General features: G+C 45.4%; 1 pseudogene; it reads left to right on the top strand.

Moving 5' to 3' along the window:
- Positions 1–4,499: 4,499 nt before the first annotated feature.
- Positions 4,500–5,611, top strand: LOC129011692 (adiponectin receptor protein 1-like; annotated as a pseudogene).
- The last annotated feature ends 2,654 nt before the right edge of the window (positions 5,612–8,265 follow it).

Raw genomic sequence — 8,265 nt, 5'->3', positions numbered from 1 at the left:
CCGTGCCAGAATTTTCTTAAAAAACAAAACAAAACAAAACAAAACTACCATAATACCAATATGAACTTGTAGTATATTTTATTAAAACAAAAAAAAATTTCTTTTCTCTGTCCACCTAAAGTGTCTAGAAACAAAAATACCTCAGTAGCTATAAGTACTCCTGGCACCTGAAGGAGTTCAGATTATGCCACTGCAAAATATGCCATGCTGGCATGTTGACTGTTTTAAGTTAAAAACACTCAATAAACAGCAGATACAAGGACATTCTGATCTCCTTTTTTTTTTTTTTTTTTTTTGAGTTGGAGTCTCGCTCTGTCACACAGGATGGAGTGCAGTGTCACAATCTTGGCTCACTGCAACCTCCACCTCCCAGGCTCAAGCAATTCTCCTTCCTCAGTCTCCCAAGTAGCTAAGATTACAGGTGTGCACCACCACACCCGGCTCATTTTTTGTATTTTTAGTACAGACAGAGTTTCACAATGTTGGCCAGGCTGGTCTCGAACTCCTGACCTCAAGTGATCCACCTGCCTTGGTCTCCCAAAGTGCTGGGATTACAGGCATGAGCCACCATGCCTGGCCTGATCTCCCTTCTTTTTCTTAAAAACAAGAGATGAAATTACCGTGTAAGAGCTGCTCTCCCTGTAACAGGAGAAAAGAAACATTCTTATCATCTGGGAGGTTGAGACTGAGAGAATCCTGTACAAACAGACCTTATTAAAAAAAAAATTGTTATCTTCCTTTAGCCTCCACATATGTTTCCTTTTTTTTTTTTTTTTTTTTTGAGATGGAGTCTCACTCTGTCGCCCAGGCTGGAGTGCAGTGGCATGATCTCGGCTCACTGCAAGCTCCGCCTCCCGGGTTCACACCATTCTCCTGCCTCAGCCTCCCGAGTAGCTGGGACTACAGGCGCCCCCCACCATGCCTGGCTAATTTTTTGTATTTTTGGTAGAGACAGGGTTTCACCGTGTTAGCCAGGATGGTCTCGATCTCCTGACCTCGTGATCTGCCCGTCTCGGCCTCCCAGAGTGCTGGGATTACAGGCGTGAGCCACTGCTCCCAGCCTACATTTTCATTACTTTTCCACAAGGGTTTAATGTAGTATTAAAGCATTGAGGTTTTGCCAGTTCTTTTGGTTTAATATCCTTATGAGGGCTCCTCTGTCACAGAAAACTTACATTAAATAAATTTGTATGTTTCTATTTTGTTAGTCTACCTAATGCCAAATTAATTATCAGGCCCAACCAGAGACCCCAAAAGAGTAGAGGTAATGTTTTACCTCCCCTACGCACCCATTGTTGTCTCTAAATATCATTTCCGATTAAAAAGAATCAGAGAGCTTTGAGGAAATGGCTGAATCCAGGTCTGGGGCAGAAAATGTACAAAATGAATTTGGAAAATTTTATCCCACCAGATAGCAAGTAAGCTATCAGAGATTACTAGGGATGTGTCAAACGGATTTAGGAGCCAAACTGAGGAGGCACTCACTGGCCAAATATGGAACAATTGGAATATCAATAAGAATAGTAACTGTGGCCAGGAACGGTGGCTCACACCTGTAATCCCAACACTTTGGGAGGCTGAGGTGGGCGGATCACCTGAGGTCGGGAGTTCGAGACCAGCCTGGCCAACATGGAGAAACTCCATCTCTACTAAAAATAAAAATTAGCCAGGTGTGGTGGCTCATGCCTGTAATCCCAGCTACTGGGGAGGCTGAGGTGGGAGAAGCGCTTGAACCTGGGAGGCGGAGGTTGTGGTGAGCTGACACTGCACCATTACACTCCAGCCTGGGCAACAAGAGTGCAACTCCATCTCGAACAAACAAAAAGAATAATAACTGCAATGGATTGAAGCATATTAATGATATTTAAATACATGAAATAATAATGAGACTTTAAATATTGGTGATTGTTGGAGGATGCTAGGGAACCAACTCATCCTTTTGAAAACTGGTAAATAAAGGGAAATAAGCATATATCCTGTCTTTCCCGTATGTACTCTATCATTAGTAAACAAATATTAGAGAATAGGACGTTTCTCTTTATATATATTCCAACTAACACATGAAAACGGAATAACTGAATTTGATATAATTATTTTTCAAATGGTAATGAATTAAATATCATTTATGACTCCTAACATCACAAAGAGAGGGATAACCAAATATCATGGGCCTCCTGATAGAAGAATACAACACTGCCTATGAAGCAGTCGTCCCCTGAACCCCCCAAAAATTTGAACCTGAATCTCATCAAGCCTCTAGATCCAATATGCCAGAAATATGGAGGAGAGAAACATTAAATGACATCACATGAAGTCAATAGCAAAATCCAGATTATGGAAAACTACAGGAGGAACAACTCATTTTCTTCAATACATAAATTGCAAGAATAAAACAAAGATGGAGGCCGGGCGCAGTGGCTCATGCCTGTAATCCCAGCACTTTGAGAGGCCAAGGTGGGCAGATCACAAGGTCAGGAGTTCAAGACCAGCCTGACCAGCATGGTGAAATCCTGTCTGTACTAAAAATACAAAAATTAGCCTGGCATGGTGGTGCTTGCCTGTAATCCCAGCTCCTCAGGAGGCTGAGGCAGGAGAATTGCTTGAACCTGGGAGGCAGAGGTTGCAGTGAGCCGAGATTGAGCCATTGCACTCCATCTTGGGGGACAGAGTGAAACTCCGTCTCAAGAAAAAAAAGAAAAAGAACTGACAATACAAATGTTGGAGAGGATGTGGAGCAATGAGAACACTCATACACTGCTGATGAGAGTGTAAAATAATACAACTATTTTGAAAGCTCTTTGGTAGCTTCTTAAAAAGTTGAATATAAATCAGGCAAGGAGGCCAAGCACGGCTACTTGCTATCTGGTGGGATAAAATTTTCCAAATTCATTTTGTACATTTTCTGACCCAGACCTGGATTCAGCCATTTCCTCATGCTTGTAACCCCAGCACTTTGGGAGGCCAAGGCACGCAAATCACTTGAGGTCAGGAGTTCGAGACCAGCCTGGCCAACATGGGGAAACCCGCCTCTACTAGAAATACAGAAATTAGCTGGGTGTGGTGGCATGTGCCTGTAATCCCAGCTACTCAGGAGGCAGAGGTAGGAGAATCGCTTGAACCTGGGAGGCGGAGGTTGCAATGACCTGAGATTGCACCTCTGAGATTGCACCTGGGCAACAGAGTCAGAATGTCTCAAAAAATAAAAATAAAAATAAATTTAAAAATAAATAAATAAATTAGGCATGGTGGCTCACTTGCACCTATAATCCCACCTACTTGAGAGGCTGAGGGTGAAGGATCACTTGAGCCCAAGAATTCCAGGCTGCAGTGAGCTACGATCACACCACAGCACTTCACCCTGGGCAACAGAGCAAGACTCCATCTCTAAAAAAAAAAAAAAAAAAAAAAAGTTGACTATACATGTATACATGTACCCTATGACCCAGCAAATCCACCTCTAGGTGTTTATCCAACAGAAATAAAAACAAGAATGTTCTAGGCATCTGTATTTTAAAAACTGGGAAAACCCAGCTATGGAAATCACATCAGTGGTTGCTTGTGGAAGGACTGACTGGGAAGAGGCATGAGGGAACTTTGTGGCCTGATAGAAATGTCCTGTATCTGGAAATGTATTCATCAAGACTGACTGAGTGATAAAAGAGCAAAAACAAAACCACCACCTGATGGAATGGTGGAATGGTGTACTCGAGATTTGAGCATTTCAGTCCATGTTAAATATATCTCAGTCTTTTTTTTTTTTTTTTTGGAGACGGAGTTTCACTCTGTTACCCAGGCTGGAGTGCAGTGGCTCGATTCTGGCTCACTGAAACCTCCACCTCCGGGTTCAAGCGATTCTCCTGCCTCAGCCTCCCCAGTAGCTGGGATTACAGGTGTGCGCCACCACACCCAGCTAATTTTGTGTATTTAGTAGAGATGGGGTTTCACCATGTTAGTCAGGCTGATATCGAACTCCTGACCTCTGGTGATCCGCCCGCCTCGGCCTCCCAAAGTGCTGGGATTACAGGTGTGAGCCACCGTGCCCGGCCATCTCAGTCATTTAAATGGTGTTCCCACATGTGCGTGCATGCACACACACACACACACACACACGTTAGAAAAGAGACTAAGAAGACAATCATACTGTGTAGACCTTCCCTGGATCCTAATTGAAACATTCTGATTTTTTAAATTTATCACATTTATGAGACAATTGGAAATTTGAACAGTGATTGGAATTTGATAACATTAAGGAGTTACCATTATTTTAGCTATGATAAATGTATTGAGGTGATTATATAAAATAAAGGCTTTGCAGGAAGGACAATGAAGATCTGGGGCCACAGGCTGCTCCCTGTGCAGCAGGAAGTAGCAGGAGACCAGTGCCCCAGCAGAGCCTGCCTGTCCGGCTCATCTACCATTACAGGGACATCTCTGCCCATGGGGCTGAGAGACCCCAACCTTTCCCCATGCTAAAGCTGCAGGGTATTGATACTGGCCAGATGTCTTCCCACAAAGGATCTGTGGTGGCATGGGGCAGTGGGGCTCCTGCCAGTAACAGGGAAACTGACATGGTGGAACTAGCTGAACTTGGACCCCTACTACAAGAGAAGGAGAGATGGTTTATCACCAACCCAACCAAAGCTGAAGAAGTGCAAACATGTCCAATGCCCCAGGAAAAGGAGGAGAAGGCGAAGCTACTAATGCACTGCACTTCCACCATGCCACGGAGAAGATGGAGGAGTTTGTGTATAAGGTCTGGGAGGGACATTGGAGGGTCATCCCATATGATGTGGTCCCTGACTGGCTGAAGGACAATGACTACCTGCTACATGGCCATAGACCACCCATGCCTTCCTTTTGGGCTTGCTTCAAGAGCATCTTCCACACCCATGTGGAAACAGGCAACATCTGGACCCATCGGCTTGGTTTCATGCTGTTTCTCTTTTGGGGATCTTGACCATGCTCAGACTAAATATGTACTTCATGCCCCTCTACAGGAGAAAGTGGTCTGGGGACGTCTTTTGTGGTTATAGTGCTCTGCCTCAGCTCCTCCTGGCTATTCCACACTGTCTATTGTCATTCAGAGAAAGTCTCTCAGGCTTTTTCCAAACTAGACTATACAGCAATTGCTCTACTGATTACAGGGAGCTTTGTCCCCTGCTCTGTTACTCCCACTGTTCCCCACAACCACAGCTCATCTGCCTCTTCTTTGTCTGTGTTCTGGGCATTTCTGCCATCATGGTGGCACAGTGGGACCAATTTCCACTCCTAAGCACCAGCAGACACAGCAGGAGCATTGCTGGGACTTAGCTTGAGTGTTACTGTGCCTGTCATGCATTTTCCTATCACTGAAGCTTTGTCAGGGCCAGCGCCATGGGCTGGATGGGCTGGTCCTTCCTCACAGCTGTGTTGCACATCACAGGAGCTGGCCTTTATGCTGCTCGAATTCCTGAATGCTTCTTTCCTGGAAAATTTGACACATTTCCAGTCTCATCAGATTCCCCATGTCCTGGTGGTGGCAGCAGCCTTTGTCCACTTCTCTGGGGTCTCCAACCTTCAGGAATTCCATTATGGCCTAGAAGGCAGCTATACTGATGACTTCCTTCTCTGAGCCTTCCCACTTGAAGGGTGGAGGAGGAATTTCTCAAGTGCTTTTAAAAATAACTTCTGGCAGGCACAGTGACTCACGCCTGTAATCCCAGTTCTTTGGGAGGCCAAAGTGGGAGGGTGCTTGAGCACAGGAGTTTGAGGCTACAGCGAGCTATGATCATGTCACCGCATTCCAGCTTGAACAACAGAGACCCTGTCTTTATAAAAAATTAAAATTCAAAATTAAAATTTCTTCTTCGCTGAAGTGAGGGAAAGAGTCTAAGTCGCCTGGAGGAAACCTCTTAGAGAATTCAACATCAACCAAGTTTCAGCTCACTTCTACATTCACTAGGCCCTGAACTTTCCATTTCCACTTCCCTAGCTGGGGAGGGGGAATGGTCAAACCTAGCCATTTCTTTCCTCAACAGTCTTCCTCCTCAACAAGGCAACTATGGGCCCCTCACAGAGACAGTACTTTGAAACTCATGTTGAGATTTTGCCCTCTTCTCCAACCATTTTTGGAAAAAGTTATGGATTACAACGTTTTCAATTCTGTCTTTTTTTGGAGCCGGAGTCTTGCTCTGTCGCCCAGGTTGGAGTGCAGTGGTGCAATCTCGGCTCACTGCAAGCTCCGCCTCCAGGATTCATGCCATTCTCCTGCCTCAGCCTCCAGAGTAGCTGGGACTACAGGCGCCCGCCACCACGCCTGGCTAATTTTTTGTATTTTTAGTAGAGACGGGGTTTCACTGTGTTAGCCAGGATGGTCTCGATCTCCTGACCTTGTGATCCGCCCGCCTTGGCCTCCCAAAATGCTGGGATTACAGGTGTAAGCCACCGCTCCCGGCCTCTTTTTTTTTTGAGACAGAGTTTTGCTCTTGTTGCCCAGGCTGGCGTGCAATGGCATGATCTCAGCTCACTGCAACCTCTGCCTCCTGGGTTCAGGTGATTCTCCTGCCTCAGCCTCCTGAGTAGCTGAGATTACAGGCACCTGTCATCATGCCCGGTTAACTTTTTGTATTTTTAGTAGAGATGGGGTTTCATCATGTTGGCTAGGCTGGTGTTGAACTCCTGACCTTAGGTGATCCACCTGTCTCGGCCTCCCAAAGGGCTGGGATTACAGGTGTGAGCCACCACATCCGGTCTAATTTTTGTATTATTAGTAGAGACGGGGTTTCACCATGTTGGTCAGGCTGGTCTTGAACTCCTGACCTCGCGATCTGCCCGCCTCTGCCTCCCAAAGTGCTGGGATTTCAGGCATGAGCCATCATGCCAGGCTCAAAATTCTGTCTTTTTACTGGAAGAAAACGATCCCTCCCTTACCCACATCCTTACTTTGTATCCTGGCTTATAACAGGCCATCAGTTTTGTTTGTTTTTTTTTTTTTTGAGATGGGATCTCGCTCTGTCGTCCAGGCTAGAGTGCAGTGGGATGATCTTGACTCACTGCAACCTCCATTTCCAGGGTTCAAGTGACTTTCCTGCCTCTGCCACCCGAGTAGCTGGGATTACAGGCACCTGCTGCTACCACACCAGGCTAATTTTTGTATTTTTAGTAGAGACAGTGTTTCACCATGTTGGCCAGGCTGGTCTCGAACTCCTGACCTCAAGTGATCCACCCGTCTCGGCCTCCCAAAGGGCTGGGATTACAGGCGTGAGGCACTGCACCCAGCCTGAGCCACCATGCCTGGCCAGGCCATCCATTTTTGTAGCACTTTTTTTTTGAGATGGATTCTCACTCTGTTTCCCAGGCTAGAGTGCACTGGCACAACCTCAGCTCACTGCAACCTCTGCCTCCTGTGCTCAAGCAATCCTCCTGCCTCATAGAGGCGCGTGCCACAACACCTGGCTAATTTTTGTATTTTTAGTAGAGACAGGGTTTCGCCATGTTGGCCAGGCTGATCTTGAACTCCTGACCTCAAGTGATCCACCCACTTTGGCCTCCCACAGTGCTGAGATTACAGGCGTGAGCCACCAGGCCACTCCACACCCAGCCTTGTAGCACACTTTAAAACAATTATATGGGCATGGTGGTGCATGCCTGTTGTTGGGGGGTAGGGCTGAGGCAGGAGAATCGCTGAACCCAGGTGGCAGAGGTTGCAGTGAGCTGGGACCACGCCATTGCACTCCAGCCTGGGCAACTTGAAACTCCATCTCAAAAACAAAAAACAAAAATACAATTATATAATCTGGTCCCATCTTTCTAGGGCCGCCTGGATCTGCCTATGCAGGAGTAAAAATAAAGCCACCAACTTTTACATAGCCCCGCGAATCATGGAAGTGTGTCCAGGCTTCAAATAACTTGAGTTTTAATTTCTTAAATTAAAATTGGGAAAGATATTTAATATTTAATACTAAGCTTTAAAACAAAACCTGCTAGCATTGTTATGTATCCTGATGCAAAGACTATGATGTTAATAAAAGATGGTACAGAAGACAAAAAATAAAATAGAATAAAAATAAAGGCTTTCTCTTCCAGTTATATACTGAAATGTTTATAGATACCATTATTTCGTGACTGGGGCTTGCTTCATAAAATCTGGAGTTGAGGACAGTGGGTGGAGGCTAACTGGACCAAGATTGACCATGAGTTGACAATTGTTGATGCTGGATGATAGGAAATGAATGTTCACTATTCTGTTCTGTATGCTTTTGTGTATGTTTGAAGTTTTTCATGGAG

This window comes from Pongo pygmaeus, chromosome 14, assembly GCF_028885625.2.
Source record: "Pongo pygmaeus isolate AG05252 chromosome 14, NHGRI_mPonPyg2-v2.0_pri, whole genome shotgun sequence".
NCBI classification, from domain to species: Eukaryota; Metazoa; Chordata; class Mammalia; order Primates; family Hominidae; genus Pongo; species Pongo pygmaeus.
This window is presented reverse-complemented; position numbering and strand designations above follow the sequence as displayed.